Source organism: Pleurodeles waltl, chromosome 7 (assembly GCF_031143425.1).
Source record: "Pleurodeles waltl isolate 20211129_DDA chromosome 7, aPleWal1.hap1.20221129, whole genome shotgun sequence".
Classification (NCBI taxonomy): domain Eukaryota; kingdom Metazoa; phylum Chordata; class Amphibia; order Caudata; family Salamandridae; genus Pleurodeles; species Pleurodeles waltl.
The window spans coordinates 1,078,388,357-1,078,406,140 of NC_090446.1; positions in this window are offsets into that span (position 1 = coordinate 1,078,388,357).

Consider the following 17,784-nt stretch of genomic DNA (forward strand, 5'->3'; position numbering starts at 1 on the left):
TCCTCCCATGCTGTCAGCTGTCGGGGTGGATGTGGGGGTCCACTGCCAGTCATGTGGATAACGAGCTGGTGCCTTGCTGCAATGGAACACACCTTCCCCGTAGGTCATTCCACCTCTTCCTGATGTCATCCCTTGTTTGTGGATGCTGTCCCATGGCATTCACCCTGTCCACGATCCTCTGCCATAGCTCCATCTTCCTGGCAATGGATATCTGTTGGATCTGTGCTTCAAACAGCTGTGGCTCTACGCTGACTCCTCAACCATGACCCACAACTCCTATCACTGAAACAGGGGTGCCTTTGTGGGGACATGGGTGATGTGTGGTGTGTGTGTTGTGCAGAGGGTGTTGAGTAATGTGGTGGGGTGAGGACTGTGTGGTGCATGACGGATGAATGGGTAGTTGTGGTGTGTGTGTGTGTGTAGCTGTCTCTGGGATTGGCGTAGCAAAGTGTAGCAGTGTTGTTGTTTTTGTAAAGGATTGTTGGTAGTGTGGGTGTGTGTTTTATAGTGCTGTTGGTGGGTGTGTGGGGTGTGTGTATTTCTCAGGTGTGGGTATTTTGTTCTGGCCAATGTTTTGTATTTTTGTGGCCATATCCGCTGTGTCGGTGTTCACTGCCAATGGTTTACTGTTATCGAATGTCTTCTGTGGTGATTCATGGGTCATTATTTGGAGGGCATAGTATTGGTGGCGTAATGTTATGGGTGGTAGTTCCATCAGTTTATCACGTTCAGTGGGTCTGGCGGATTTGTGGCTGTGGCTATTTTCTGTCAGTTTTGTGTGTGTGTGTGTGTGATAATCTGGCAGATGGATGTTCTCCTCCGAGGCGGTATGTTGGCGGCAGTCACGGCAGCAGAATTCGGAATTTACTGCCAATGTCATTATGAGGGCCTATGTATGAAATAAATGTCTTAAAGTCAATAGGCATTTGAGGATCAGTTGTTACTAGAATGTGTTAAAGCCAGTAAGAAGGTATTTTTTTGCATGAATGTATTTTGTTGCATGAAAGCTCACAGATTACCATAGTAAGGGTTTGGTATTGGCATTCGTTTTGATTATTTTCTCTGACAAACTCTGGGAGTCGAAAATGTACATTCAAAGAATCCCTGTTGGGAGGTCTTGTATATTTAGTGTTACCAACTCCAGTCCTGTACATATCCGTAATTCTAATTTATTTCATTTATTTGTGCTTCTATTATAATATTTTACAGATGTCAGGCTCTTGTAATCAAGATAAATGAATAAAAAGGTGTATATATATATATATATATATATATATACATATATATATATATATATATATATAAAAGAGGGAGAGATGAGGGACCTGAAAGAAAGAGCAGTGTTGGAGAAAGCACTTCCAGGGATGGGGTGGCACTGTATAAAAAGGGCCAAAAGGAACATTATCTGAGCTGCAATGTGCACAGTGGCAGTTGGTGCTCTATGAGCCTGGTGGGCATAATACTTGTCCCACATTTAAGCAAGCATGAGCGCAATGTGAATGTCACTCATGTCTTCAAGTGAGGTTTAGCTGATTTTGCTCTAAGTAACGTTTGAAAAAACAAATACTAATTTTACAACATATTTTTCACATATAGGGGCATATTTATGAGCTCCGATGGTGCTATTCCCTGCGCCGTATTTACAAGGTGGCTTAATGCCACCTTGTAAATGCGGCCCTTTCACATGCAGCAATTTGCATGGAAGGGGTGTGCAATGGGTGTTGCTGTGGGCATGCCACAGCAACACCCATTGCCACTTGACGCTGCCCCAGATTTACGTGTTTTCGTAAGCCTGAGGCTGCACTAAAATCGAACGCCACCCCATGGGTGGTTTAAGTAAGGCGCAACGAGGAGGAATACTTTCATTCCTCCTCGTTTTTTGCTTTTTCTATGTGTACTGCATTCTGCAGCACGCAATAGAAAGAGCAAAATGTCAGAAATTATTGTTTATGTGTTCCTTCCTGCACATAAACAATCATTACAAAATGACTCTTTGGCACTTCTGTGTGCGTTGCATTCTACATCACACACAGTAGTGCCAAATCGCCACAATCAAAACCCTCAACACAGACATCCATGCACGATGGTACAAGGATGCCTGCGTTGGTGCTAGGCAGCACAATATTCCGCCAGCGCAGGGGGAGTGGAGGGGTGCACCTTATTCTAATAAATACGGCGCATTCCTGCATTTCTAAACTGACGCAGCGTGACGCTGCCAATGTTGGCGCAGTACCGTGCTGCACCACTTTTCAGCAAATCTGGCCCATCGTTGCTTAACACCCATAAAGCCTAAAAGGTAATTGATTCAATATTACAGTCCTTTCCAACAATATACCACCATCTAAAAACTATCACAAGGTGAGTGTGCTTATAACACTTCATGAAAGTTGTTAGACGTGTAAGCCTCAAGGTGGTCTTCCCCCAAACATTTTGCCTTTATTCTCTATTTTTGCTGATCTTGCTATACATTAATGTGCTCACTTCTCCAAACATGGTAACATCAACCTTACCCCCAACTGACATAGTTAATTTACTTATAAGTCCCAAGTAAAGTGCACAACATGTACCCAAGGTCTGTAAATTGAATGCTACTAGTGAGCCTGCAGCACTCATTGTGTCACTCACTTAAGTAGTTCTATAAACATGTCTTAGGCATGCCATTGCAGTCTGTCTGTAAAGTTTTTAAACTGCCATTTGAACCTGGCAAAATACACCTTTTGGCAGGCTCAAATTTGCCTTTTTAATGCATATATGTCATCTCTGAGTAAACCCCAAACAGCCCACAGAGCATGTTGAAATGTATTAAACAGTAGGGCATGTAAGTTTAAATACTACATGTCCTGGTAGTGGAAAACTCTGAAATTTGTTTCACTACTTTAAGGCCTCCTCCTCCTATAGAATAGCATTGGTGTTACCTTGGCATAATAAATACGCTGTTCCAAATAGGAACAGGTACACATTTCATATTTGGTGTCTTTAGAATTGTAATGAAAAATCCTCTTTTATAGTGAAGTTTAATCTTTTATTACAATTTGGAAAATGCCACTTTTAGAAAGTTGGCCTTTTCCTGCCTTAGCCATTTGGTGCTACTCCCACTTCAAAGGCGACACCAGGTAGAACAATTGGACCTCAGACACCAACTCTTCAGTGCACCTCTGGACCTGTAGACACTACAGAAAGATTGCTCTGCTGCTTTCCTGTCAAAAGGACTGCCACTCTGCTGTCCTGCTACTCTGCTGCCCTTCTGACAGCTACCCTGCTTGCTGAGAAGGAAGATTTAGCCTGCACCCTTAATCCTAGGCTGAAGTGACTTCAAGGGTCAGCCTGCTGATCTCCTGTTCTGAGCAACTAGGGCATAACAAACTGCAGAAGCTCCCTGCCACTGTCTAGCTGACTTACTGCCTGGATCTTCAACTGGACTTGCTTGAGCCCTGATGGCCTGTGGTGGAGTGGGTTTCTGTCTCCAAGTGGTGCCCTTTAGGTCTCGGACTCTTGATGTGGCCTCAGGTGAGCTGCTCCAATGTTTTTGGACGCGGGCCTTGCGGCTCATGCCCACCACCAATGCGAAGTTCTTAACTCCTTGCACTAGAGCATCGACCACTCCCAGGAAGTGCCAATGCGAAGCACCAGTAAGGACAGTCTGTGACGCTGACAGAAACATTGTATTATAGCGATGACCATATGCATTTCCCAACCTCTTCTTTACTCTACTTCAATGGTCATCCACGAGGTTCTTCCTATTCCTCATTACCCTTTCATCACAAACAAAACTCGCTGGACTTTGAAGGTAACTCATTTAGTAGGACTAACCTGATCCCTGTATTCGACCCGCGCTCCATCACGGTTAGCCTGAACTTGTGGCTTTCGCCCAGTCACACATGATCAACCAGCTGGAAGTGCTGCCTTGTGGTTTTTGGTGCTGTTTTCATTTAAATCTTTAAAATTGCATGTATCCAGTTCTACTGATTGGATTTTTGTTGTTTTGGGGTCAAATTATGTATTAAATCATACTCTCTTTTTCTAACTTGGTATGGGAGTTTTTGTATCTTGTGTTTTCACTTTATTACTATTTGAAGTGCTGCATAATTACTTTACACATAGTCTCTAAGCCTGACTGCTCTACACCAACCTACCAGAGGGTTGAACATAGGTTTGTGAATTCACTCTGACAAGGATTGTGGTTCCTGCTGAGTAGAGAGTCACTTCTCAACCATTTACCCAATATCTTATAACAGGGATCTGTCAATACTCCCTTTGTTGTTGGTGACAATGACGAGTGAGCCCCTTTTCAGTGACCATGGTGATGTAAAGATTTGCAAGAGGCAGCAGCTTCACTGCTGCCCTTGCCCCCTACAGGGGCACATTGAAGGCAAACCCCTGTCTAGCCCTAGCTGGTGCAGCCTACTCTCTCATCGAGCCATACAACTGCCTCAGAAGGGGCAATTGTGCTTTTCTGCCCCCTTGGGGCAGATAGGAGGTTTGTCCCATTTGGGTAGAGTGCCCCAAATGTTTCCCCGGGGGGGGGGGTAAGAAGTTCACTTAACACCAGGAATTTGCCCTAAGGGTAAAAGAAAGTGGTGTGGGTGCTGCACTCTGGCATTAGCCATATCCCCACCCCAATGCACCCCTCAACCCCTGAGGCAGGCAGGAAGTTTTCCCCCAGTTGGGAGTGGGAAAAAAGCTCACTTTATGGAAGCCATAAAACATTTAATGGAGTGTGTCTGGCTCATCCTAACATCAGGCCCACTCTCACCCCTAAAGGCTCAGCAGTCTTTCTGCTCCCCTGAGGACTACAAAATCCCAACCCAATAGCAAGCAAGAGGACATTTGATTCTTTTGGATTCTGTTTTTACATATGGGCCAAGAGGGTGTGGCTAACTCCCAATATCATTCCACTTGCATTGGCGAATGGCTGCAGTTTTTGGGCATGAGTATATTGCCATCTGGGAAAACGTATCAGACCCACATAGTTCTGAATATCAGACATCAGGGAGAGTTCAAGGTGGCTTGCTTTGCTTGGATCCCACAACACTGCCTTACCCACAATTTTCTCTAAACCTCAAACTTTGACTAAAAACACACACTTTCCTCACAAGTCTGTGAGAAAAGCTTCTGTAATCTGGGGTGAGCCACAAATTCCCTACTACCCTGAGTTCCCATATGTCTCCCAATTAGAAGGGTACCCTACTTGTGTGGGTGAGCTAAGAGACCACGGCACAAAAGCTAAAAAAAAAACACTACCTCGATAGACAGCTATAGGGTTAGCTCCAGTATTTGGGTCCATGCGGTGGCACCAGCCATGCGAACCTATGAACCACAGACATTTTTGAAAAATAGACAACCAGGGGATTCCAAGCTGGTATGTCTAACATGGATCCTATTAGGTTTTCTTACCCACAATGCTGGTTAAACCTCAAAATTTGTCCGAAATCCTGCATTTTTCTTACATTTCTGTGATGGGAACTTTCAGAGTTAACAGGAATCCACACAATTGCTACCACCACACAGGTACTTCATTTTTACCAATAAAAACACTGTGCCACTTGTATGGCTGGGCCTAGTGTTTGAAATAGGAACAGATCAAAGCGAGGTCAATGGGATTCTCCTCAGAACCTCAGAGATCCGCATCGCCAAGCGCGCCCACTTCACCGAACGCATCAACAACAACGCCCACGACTGCAAAGAACTCTTCGGCATCGTGAAGGAACTCTCCAATCCAAAAGCCAACTCCAACGACATCCCGCCCTCCCAGAAACTCTGCGACGACCTCTCCACCTTCTTCCACCAGAAAATCGCTACCATCCACGACAGCTTCAACACCGGTCCACCGCCAGACCCCACCCCCGACGTCTCCTCCCGCGACTGCCGCCTCACCGCCTGGACCCACGTGGACGAGGCAGAAACCATAACAACCATGAACACCATCCACTCAGGCTCCCCCACGGACCCCTGCCCCCATCATGTTTTCAACTCAGCCAACGCCACCATCGCCCCCGAACTCCGCAAGATCATCAACCTCTCCTTCACTTCTGCCACCTTCCCGGACAGCTGGAAACACGCAGAAATCCAACCCCTCCTCAAAAAACCCAAGGCCGACCCCAACGATCTCAAAAACTTCCGTCCGATCTCTCTCCTCCCTTTTCCAGCGAAAGTCATTGAGAAGATCGTCAACACTCAGCTCACCCACTTCCTCGAAGACAATTCCATCCTGGACCCCTCACAATCCGGATTCAGACGAAACCACAGCACTGAGACTGCTCTCCTCGCCGCCACAGATGACATCAGACATCAAATGGACAACGGCGAAACCTCAGCCCTCATCCTCCTCGACCTATCAGCCGCCTTTGACACCGTCTGCCACCGCACCCTACTGACCCGCCTCCAGGAAGCCGGCATCCAAGACAAAGCCCTCCACTGGATCTCATCCTTCCTCTCCGACAGAACGCAGAGAGTCCGTCTCTCCCCTTTCCGCTCCAAAGCCACCAACCTCATCTGCGGCGTCCCCCAAGGATCCTCCCTCAGCCCTACGTTGTTCAACGTCTACATGGCACCCCTCGCTCAACTGGCCCGCCAACATCATCTCAGCATCATCTCTTACGCCGACGACACCCAGCTCGTCCTCTCCCTGACCAAAGACCCGCTCACCGCCAAAACAAACCTCCACGAGGGACTAAAATCCATCGCCGATTGGATGAACAACAGTCGCCTGAAACTCAACTCCGACCATGTCCAAACAGGTCAGCGCCGTCTCCTCCTCCTGTTTCAACACCCTTCGAATGCTCCGCAGAATCTTCAAGTGGATTCCAACAGAAACCAGAAAGACGGTGACCCAGGCCCTCGTCAGCAGCAGACTTGACTACGGCAACGCACTCTACACAGGCATCCCAACCAAAGACATCAAACGACTCCAACGCATCCAAAATGCCTCCGCCCGACTGATCCTCGACATACCCCGCCGAAACCACATCTCCCCTCACCTAAAGGAACTCCACTGGCTCCCGGTAGACAAGAGGATCACCTTTAAACTCCTGACCCACGCTCACAAGGCACTTCACAACACCGGACCCTCCTACCTCAACACCAGACTGAACTTCTACACTCCAACACGTCAACTCCGATCCGCCAACCTCGCCCTCGCCATCGTACCCCGAATCCAGCGCAAGACATCCGGCGGCAGATCCTTCTCCTTCCTCGCCGCCAAGACCTGGAACTCTCTCCCCACATCTCTTCGCCAGACCCAGGACCTCCTCGCATTCAGAAGGCTCCTCAAGACCTGGCTCTTCGACCGCTAAATCAGCAGCGCTCCCCCCCACCCTCTCAGCGCCTCGAAACCCTGACGGGTACATAGCGCGCTTTATAAATACTATGATTGATTGATTGATTGATTGAGAGATGTATAAATAATCACTGCTTTTAAACTCCATATCTTGTACCCATTCCAGAAATACATGGGGTCCTTTAAACCCATTTTTCACTCTACATATTTCACCATATGAATAAGTCTATACTTGGTAAACATAAAAAAAAACATTGTACGGTGAAGCCCAGTTGTTGTCTCTGGGTACTTTGGGTTTTTGGAGAACCTACAAACCCTGTGTATTCCCATCACCAGAAAGGTTAGCAGACGTAATTGTATATTGGTTTTGTAAATCAATCACCGTGACAAAAAGTTACAGATGAAAGTGTCACAAATGAGCATTTTTTTCTACAAATTTTATTACTTTATTTCAACACTAAGGGCCTAATTGAGATCTTGGTGGTGGGGTTACTCCATCGGAACGGCGACGTATTTTCCCCTACACTGAAATCTAAATACCATAGAAACCAGTGGTAGATTTCAGTGGACGGGATATCCTTTACCGTTGTGACATAGTAACCCCTCCACCAAGATCTAAATCAGACCTAAGTTTCTTTGAGAAAACCTTGAGGGATCTACACATAAGACCCCTTTCTGAATTTAGAACCTTGCCTACTTCTCAGAAATCTATAGCTTTCCTGGGTCACCCTTGGGTTTCACACGGGTTTCCACCATAAGCGAGAAGAAGGTTGAGGACACAACAAGTAGGGAAAATGGGCTACCTCTCTGAAAAATGACAAAACTGTGGGTAAAACATAATTTTTTCACTCAGCTCTACATGTTTCTGAAAGTTAGGAAGATGGTGTCTTTAGCACAGCAAGCAATTTGTTGATGCCATTTATAGGGGAAATGCAGAAACATTTATCCAAAGCACTGTTTTCCTAATTTTCCAAACAAACTCAAAATTTAGTCATATTGTGCCTACTCTCTCAGTCCCTTCCAAGCAATTCTCCTTCCTTGGATACCATTAGAATCCTCAGGATGTTTGAAAGGAAGAACGCAAATTAAGCATGGATAGCTTATGTGGAAAAAAGCTATGGAGCCCTAAGAGCGTACTATCCCAAATATCTAATAAAGGTTCAGCACTTGGGGGTGCGGGGAAAGGCCCACCAGTTAAGCGGTTAATTTGCACCACAGCAGATGTCTTCCATAGTGTTAAACAGGAGTGAGTCAGTTGCCCTTTCTATGGTTTCATCTTGAGGTGCACAGCTTTATATTGAACTTACTCTCGACTTGTCTGTAGTATTCTTGCAGTTATAATTTTCATCTGTTCATTTTTAACTGTTGCAGTGACTTGGACTACCATGTTAATTATTTTATGGTCTACTGTCATCTCCAAGGAAATCAGCTGTCAGCCTATGCATTGTCTTATTTCAAGGATGTCTCACATTTCATAACTTTTGCTGGAAGTAACATGTTTGCAACTGTAAGACTTGTATGAAGAGATAGATTAATATGAGCTGTTCCACGGTTCAAATCTGCACATACTTTACTATTACATGCTCCACGGGCAGTTTCGGGAGAGTGCGCTGGTTGGTTAAACTGAAAATGTTTTCTTGTTTTTTTGCTCGCTCGCATAATAAGCAAGTTAGACATTTTACTACCCACCATGGTGTGTTTTATTTTAACAGATGGTGTATTGGCAATGGAATATCACCTCTGCAAGCAGTAGAAAGAAGAGGTCTGGACCAGATTCCTTCTGAAGACCCCAGGTGCCAGAGGTGAGGGAGAAGTTTCTGCAGAGGGACTGGGGTGGATAACGGCCCAGCACTGGTCCTGGAGAATTGACAAAAACATGAATACGATTGACCCAATATTTAGATGAAGTCTAACTGCACTTATTGAATCTTTGTTTGCTTCCTTGTTTTGCATGATCTGCATTATTTTATTATTGTAAGTGTATTGGTATAAAGGCTGTGCACCACTGTTGTCCTGGTAGGAGAGACAAGTTAAAAAGTTATAAAGACAAGACAAGACAAGTTGGTTTGGCAGGCAGGAGTCCAGTTAACAGATTATGCATATGAGTGTGACTCCATGTTTCAGAGCGAGTAGGCACTAGAAATACCAGGAAAGAAAGGAACAAGTGTAAAGAAACCTTAAGGTAGTCCCTTGAAGGAGAAGTATGTGTAAGAAAGTGGTTCTCTGATTTAGCCACCCTGCCCATTCAGGAGTCCATCAGGTGTTATTCATCGAATGCAGTGGGATCTTTGAATATGAGTCAACCATATATTGCCTCCCAACCTCGCCACCACAAGATCAGTGAGAAGGATTTTATCTAAGGGAACCCTATACTATTTTTCTATCTTCTTCCCTACCCTGTTCTCCTTCATGTTCTCCTTCATGGAATGAGATGTCAGGTCCAGGCTGCATGACCCCTTCCTTGTTACCCAGGTGTGAGCGAGCGATACGTAGCAGGGATGGGGATGAAAAAATCTAAACGTAGCAGATCCACACCAAAAGGGAAACCTGAACATACTATGTACACAAATAAGCAAGTAGTTTATTGGGACCACAGAGTCTGATGCTTCAGCCCTTGGTCCTTCAGATGCAAATGGTACACTGTATTGAGAATAAACAGCAACCAAACTAAGCATCATCATCCCCTAGGACACTTTTTTCATTGTGATATGTTTTGAAGAATTCCCTACTTCAGGACTGCATGGTCAGGCATTGTGGTGAAATAAACCATAAGCATTAACTTTTATCTCTACTTGATTTCTTTGTAAACTTTGAGTGACAAAGATCTTCAAAGTGCTGGTGTGCCTTTCACAAAGGTAATCTTGCATATTAGGGTAGTACACATCCTAGACAAATAATACTGTCTCCTTATAAGGATAAGAAACCCTAAAGTTATTGTATACTTACTAAAATGCAAGAACAGGTACTTGGCTTGAACCAAGTAGTCGCCTTGCTACAGGTAGGTGACAGAGTGCAAAATTCTACTGGAACAAACAACTGCTGGTGCTATGCCTGCGCAGTAGTTAAAATATAAAGGCTGGGATGGCTCTCAGGAATATTAGCAAATATGGTTCAATGATCATCTAAAAATAGAAGGTTATAAAACTATGTCAGAGCCTTGCAATTCATTTTATATGGTAAATTGTGTTCTTGGTCAACCAACTGGGGTGTGAGACCTGCTCAAGCAGCAACCACATATGTTGTCTGGATAAGGCACATGCAAACCCCAAATTACCTGTGCTTCAGGTTGGCACACTAGTGTCATCATGGGCAGTGTCTCCAAGTTCCTCCGCCCCTTATAGTGAGGTTAATCACAGAAAAATGAATTACTGGTTGAGGGGGGTGACCCCTATTCAAACAGCAACCACAATCTTTGTCAGGTTGAAACACAAGCAAACCCCAAATTAACTTGTGCATAACCCTCTGGTAGCTTAGCATGAAAGTAGTCAGGCTTAACGTAGAGGCAATGTGTAAAGTAAGTATTCATATCTTCAAACAGTATTAAAGAGAAAATACAACACAAGACAAATCCCACACCAATCTACAAAACATTTCATAAATAATTTGAGATCCAAAACTCTAAAAATCCAATCAGTAGAACAGAAGATAGGCAATATTAAAGACTTAGGTGAAAATAGTGCCAACTGTGGTCATCTGGTCACGCCAGACAGGAACAAGGTTACAAGTTCTGGCCAGCTGCGATGGAGCACAGGCCGGATACAGGGACCATGCAAGGCCCGATGAAAAAGTACCTTAAATCCTGGTTTGCAGAGCATTGCGTGATTCCAAGGGGGGATGCATTGCGCAAGGGCATTTCAGGGGAAACTGTGGCACTGCAATGCTGAGTCCTGTCTTGTTGACGAGGGTGCCATCAACGAGGGGCTTGTGATGTGAGGTCCTGCATCAAAGATGTGTTGCACACCAGCAGTTCTGAAGAAGCTGTGGAGTGCGATATGAAGCCCTGCGTCGTCATCAGAGATGCAAGGGCCTGCGTCAAGTATGCTTCACGCAGCGGTAGTTCTGAGACTGTGGGCTCCAATGCAAGGTCTTGCTTCAGGAATGAGTTGTGCTGCAGCGGTTCCGAATCAGAACTGTGAGGAGATGCATTGTGCTGTGTCAATTCTGCCCATAGAACTACTTGCTGGGCTGGCAGAGCACCATCAGGCCCACTTTCCAAGGTCCAGGACTGGGGTGGCACCCCTTGGGGGGTAGGACTCACAGCAGACAGAATACAGATGTTGGGTTCAGGATAGTTGGAGCCTTTTCTGTCCTGGAGACTCTGGTCAGGAGGCCAGCCAACTAGCCCTTGGAATCACTCTGGTGGTCCTGAGTTCAAGGTGCGGGTCCAGTCCTTCTCACTCAGGCTGCAGGGCTGGCAGGCAGCAGAGTAGCAGGTCAACAGAGTAGCAGTCCTTTTTGCAGAGCTGCATAGCAGTCCTTCCAAGTCTTTCAGAGGTCCAGCTAGTTAAGAGTTGGGTCCGGGAATCCATTATTTGTACCTGGTCCTTCCTTTGAAGTAGGTACAGCTCCTAGAGTCTTCCATCCCCAGAGATGCTTAGATGCTTGGAATTTCTTGTCTCCCTGCCCTAAACTGTCTGGGAGCAACACATAAAGACACACTGCCAGCTACACCTAGTCATGTGCCCCAGGATACACGCTGCAGGCACCAAATGGTTGAGTCAAACAAACACCAAGGGGGTTATTCTAACTTTGGAGGAGTGTTAATCCGTCCCAAAAGTGACGGTAAAGTGACGGATATACCACCAGCCGTATTACGAGTTCCATAGGATATAATGGACTCGTAATACGGCTGGTGGTAAATCCGTCACTTTTCCGTCACTTTTGGGACGGATTAACACCTCCTCCAAAGTTAGAATAACCCCCCAACTTTCTAAAAGTGGCATATTCAGACTCATGCCTTAAAATCCAACTTTACCATTGCAGAGGGCTTTAAATTAGAGTTCTTTAGACACTAAACGTGACATTCCAACCTTCTCTCAAATAACATTTTTCACTTATTAAATGTAATAAATTAACCCAATGTTATCCTGTAGGAAAGGCGGGCCTTGCAGTTGTGAAAGATTAATTTTTCACCACCAGGACAAGTAAAATTCAAAGTACATGTCCAATTTTTTAAATACATCGCTCCATGCCCTCTGGGTAGTTTAGGGCCTGCTCTAGGTGTGATTTATATGTATTAAAAAGGAAGGGTTGGGCCTAGCAAATGTTTTTTGCCAGGTTGAAATGGCAGCTTAAAACTGCACACACAAGCTGCAATTGCAGGGCTGAGACACGTTAAAAGGGATTCTTAGGTGGGTTGTGCAATCAGTGCTGCAGGCAGACTAATAGCATTTTATTTGCAGGTCCTGGGTACATGTGGTACCCCTTTAAGAAGGATTTACATGTAAATTAAATGTGCCAATTGAGTGGAAGGCAATATTACAGTGTTTTGGGGAGTGAGAGCACACACTTGAGCACTGGATAGCAGTGGTAAAGTGCACAGAGTGTTTTAGCCAACAAAAACAAGATCAGCAAAAATGGAGGAGTAAGCAAAAAGTTTGACGCAAGACCACCCTAAGGCTGACCGATCTAACACTAAGTATTTCCCATTTGTTTCTGTGGGTGACTTCCAGATTCAGCCCAGGCTGGCTCTCCTGTGACAAAGTCTAAGTTTGGCCTTAAGAATCAACTTCATCAGTGATATGTGCTAACTGCTGGCCTCGAACATTCTTACCTGATCCGATAGTCGTCAAGTGTGGGAAGACAGGGGCCTGTCTCTGTTGGCTGTACTCTCCTGATGCTGAGGGTCCATGACCTTTCGGGTTTTTTCGCTGATGATGCGTCAAGCTTCCTTCACACTCTTGATGCCCACCTCTGCAGCTCCTTTCAGTCAGTAAGTGTTCCCTACAGCACATGGGCACCACAATACCGGGCAACAGCGCAGCTTCCATGTCGGATTCCTCCTGGCACACGATGGTTGCCAACTGGCTTGCCACAAGGGTGACAGACCTTACTTCACGGTGTACCCCACCTTGGCATACAGGGGTCACTGACTGGTCCTGTACAAGGTTGACAGCCCTTACCTTACGATGCCCACCTCCTGGCATATGGAGATTGTCACTGAAATATGCCTCATAGAGGTTCAAAGGCCTAATCCTTCTTCTCTATCAATATTACCTGGTCCAAAGTGCCAATGTTCTCACTCTCACCATCTCCATGGCAATGAGCCCAGGCCCCATTGACCAGTTACTCTTTCTGAAATCAGTGAGACCTTTTGTGTTCATAGAGTATTGCTCTGCTACCCTTTGACAAGTGTCTGTGTTCCCACCTCAGCCCTTAAGAATGTCAGTAATCCAAAACTCCTGTCTGGAATTTGCAGTCCTGTCCTCCCGTAGCATCTTGAGGCCCTTTATTTCCAAAATTGAATCCAAAGGACTCCATGTTATGTACAATACAAGCTTCCCAGCATACAAACGTAAGTATCACGTTATCTGGTGCGACATGTGATCCATGCACACCAAGGAATAGTTAACAACACAGGCACTGAACTTTACATCATTGGGTCAGTAGGTCCCACTCCTGTGATACAGATAAAGAGGCCTGTTCAGAATACTGGTCATTATGAAACACAAAACAGATACATTGCCACTATTGTGATTGTATCTTTAAAAAAATTAAGCATGTGCACGAGCAGAGTGTGCCAATTATCTGTCAAGGGTATGAATCAGAGCACAGGTAAGACAAGCAAAAGGGGAAGGAGGGCACAGATATTATCCCTACCACAAGCAACCGGCCGTAGACGCCAATTGACCACAAAGACTGTCTTTGTCATTTGCTTCATTGACTATTAAACCATATTCACTAATGCTCCTAAGTGACAGTCCAGCCTTTATCTTGTAAGTAATGATGATCGTGTAGATTTGGTGTCTTATCACCCCTTCCTCGGTCTCACTACCTTCTCTCATAGAAAGTTCACTTTCGCCTATTAATTGCGGTGTAATTCATTTGTACTCATAAACATTAACTACACACTGCTATAACGCTTCTTAGATACTGCTTTCTGCATGCACAGCACACATTAATTTTATCACAAAGAGAAGACGTTTTTTTCTTGCACGCTGCGGTTGACTTAAGGCGAGCTCCTAGTTTGTATACATTTCGACATGCGTCATCGATCTGATCACGACAGGTAACTGTCATATTAGTGAGTGTGGATATCCTATCCGAGAGGAACGCTGTAAAAGACACCTGGGGCGCGCAGAGCAGCAGAAGCAGCCGTGCATTGTGTTCCCGGGATATCTGATCACACGCAGAGGCATGGGACCGTTTCCTACTAAATAATTATTCATTAAGAGTGAGCCAAGACAACGTCAGTTTTAAACGCTAAAATGTGCAAGGTTTCGTGACAAAGTCACAGGAAAAAACACGTGTAGAATTTGCCCATTAAGTTGAGCCACCCATACACTGACGGCATGAATTCCTAAGTCAGAGGGAAGGTGAGCTCTAACACTTTTCAGAACGCTCATAGGGGCCGGAGTAACTAAGCGTCCTTCAGTATAGCAGTACATTTCGTTTTCTCATAAACAAAAGATTGGTGAGCATAAAACAAACGCACTAGCTGCTGCACATCGGCGAGCAAGTAGGAGCAAGGAATCTGCCTGATCGTCCGCAGTCCATGGTTTCAGAATAAAAAGTACAGGCATCTTGTAGCCTCTGCAATTCGCCGCTATAAAGTTCCTAGAGTATTTTGGGAATTCACAAACGAGAGCTCATAACCAGCTGAATGCACATCACGTGGATACTTATGCGTCATTGCCGCTTTTAAACTTCAACCAACACACAATGAAATGCTCACTAATGTATGAACCAGTAATGTGGCGTGACATATCATAACTTAACAACAAACTAATAACTTCTAGGATAACAGAATGTGTGTTGCCGATCACTGTCTTTTTTTATTTTTATCTTGACTCTAAATGCCAAATAGTTTGGAAATTAGACGTTTGATTATGCTACTCTACCAAGGTAGACCGCAAATATATATTAGCTATAGGTGTGAAATCTAGCAACATGCTCTTGCACACAGTTCGCACCTGGAACTTATTAAATAGCAATCACAATTCCAGAAAACCTATTCATGAGTTTTTCAGTACATCACAGCACCATATGGCTGATATGACTGCAACTACAACCTTGCAATGTAAATGTAATTTTATATTTAAAAAAAACATGTTTTTGTTTCTAACGACGTGCCATTTTGTTGTGTTTTTTTAAATAAAACAAGTTAAACAGCGGTACTCACATGCTTTCGCCCCTCCTTAACCCTGTTCCAGGCTCGCGCTGCTCTTTGGAATGCAGTTGACGGTAACGTTCATGAGCAGCAGCTCTGCTCCTTGGGGCGGCTCTGTGGAAGGCTCCCCGGTTAAATGCGGACTGGTTTACAGTCGTTCTCGAACAGCACACTGCAAGGCTCTGGCTCTGTAACTCCTCAGCACAGCAGACAATAGGCGCGGACCTGACAACTGATATGTGCTTCATACTCTTGGGACTGACGTTAACATCGAGAAGTCATGCATTATAGATAAATGCTACTATACATCGACTCTCTCACAATACATCTGACCTGCGGATAGATCATAAGTCGTTATTCACAGACTTGACGTCATTATCTGTTGAAATACAGTGGAGTGCGCTCTCTGTGGATTTAGCAGTGTGTATGTAGAACCAGGTGGTTGTCTATGCATGTGATGGTAATGGAGTCTTTAGCTTTACATTCATATGGTAAATAGGAATAGCAGAAGAGCACATATATAAGCCATTAATGTAGTAATAAAATAATTTGCTATTAGCTCAAGGAGCTGCATCCTTTCCAGTAAAGGGCAGATTCCCTTATTGTACTTAGGGCGTCTGCATAGGTATTGTAGTAGGTTGTTTTTAGAAATGGCGTCTTTCGTTGACAGTTAGGTTACCCCCTGTTCAAGCAAGGACCCACACTCTACTCAGGGTAAAAGAGAATCACCCTCAGCTTACCCCCTTGGTAGCTTGGCAGAACAGTAGGCTTAACTTCAGAGTGCTAGGTGTAAAGTATTTGTACCAACACACACAGTAACTTAATGAAAACACTACAAAATGACACAACACAGGTTTAGAAAAATAGGAAATATGTATCTTAACAAACCAAGACCAAAATGACAAAAATCCACCATACACAAGTCAAGTTATCAATAAAAATGCAAAAAGAGTCTTTAAGTAGTTTTAAACACACACTAGCGCTGCTAGCGTGAAAATGTACCTGGTGCGCGTCAAAAATAACCCCGCACGGGCGGGTGTGCATCAAAAATAACTCCGCACGGCGGTACGTGAGTCGAAAATCCAGCTGCACGATGATCGGAAAATCCCACAGTGCAGGTTGTGATCTCCCAGCCTCCGTCAGCGATGCTGCGCGTAGTTTCTCCTACTCCATGCATCGATTCTTCGGTCGCGTTTCCTGTGAGTGTTGTTTCTCAGCTGCGGAGACGGCAGTGCGTCATTTTTTCAGCCGCAGATCGGATTCCCCTCAATCTTTTCCCCGCACGGCGCTCTGTTCGTGGATTTTCTTGTCTTTAGGCTGCCAGCTTCTCCTTTTAGGGTCCCAGGAACTGGATGGGCACCACAGGACAGAGTAGGAGTCTCTCCAGAGACTCCAGGAGCTGGCAGAGAGAAGTCTTTGCTGTCCCTGAGACTTCAAACAACAGGAGGCAAGCTCTAGATCAAGCCCTTGGAGATTTTTTCTCAAGATGGAAGGCACACAAAGTCCAGTCTTTGCCCTCTTACTCTGTCAGAAGCAGCAACTGCAGGATAGCTCCACAAAGCACACTCACAGGCAGGGCAGCTCTTCTTCCTCAGCTATTCAGCTCTTCTCCAGGCAGAGGTTCCTCTTGGTTCCAGAAGTGTTTCTAAAGTCTGTGGTTTTGGGTGCCCTTCTTATACCCAGTTTCTCCTTTGAAGTAGGCCTACTTCAAAGTAAAGTCTCTTTGGAATGTGAAATCCTGCCTTGCCCAGGCCAGGCCCAAGACACTCACCAGGGGGTTGGAGACTGCATTGCGTGAGGGCAGGCACAGCCCTTTCAGGTGCGAGTGACCACTTCTCCCCTCCCTCCTAGCACAGATGGCTCATCAGGATATGCAGGCTACACCCCAGCTCCCTCTGTGTCACTGTCTAGTGTGAGGTGCAACCAGCCCAACTGTCAAACTGACCCAGACAGGGAATCCACAAACAGGCAGAGTCACAGAAATCTTATAAGCAAGAAAATGCTCACTTTCTAAAAGTGGCATTTTCAAACACACAATCTTAAAATCAACTTTACCAAAAGATGTATTTTTATGTTGTGGGCTCAAAGACCCCAAACTCCACATGTCCATCCGCTCCCAAAGGGAATCTACACTTTAATCAGATTTAAAGGTAGCCCCCATGTTAACCTATGAGAGGGA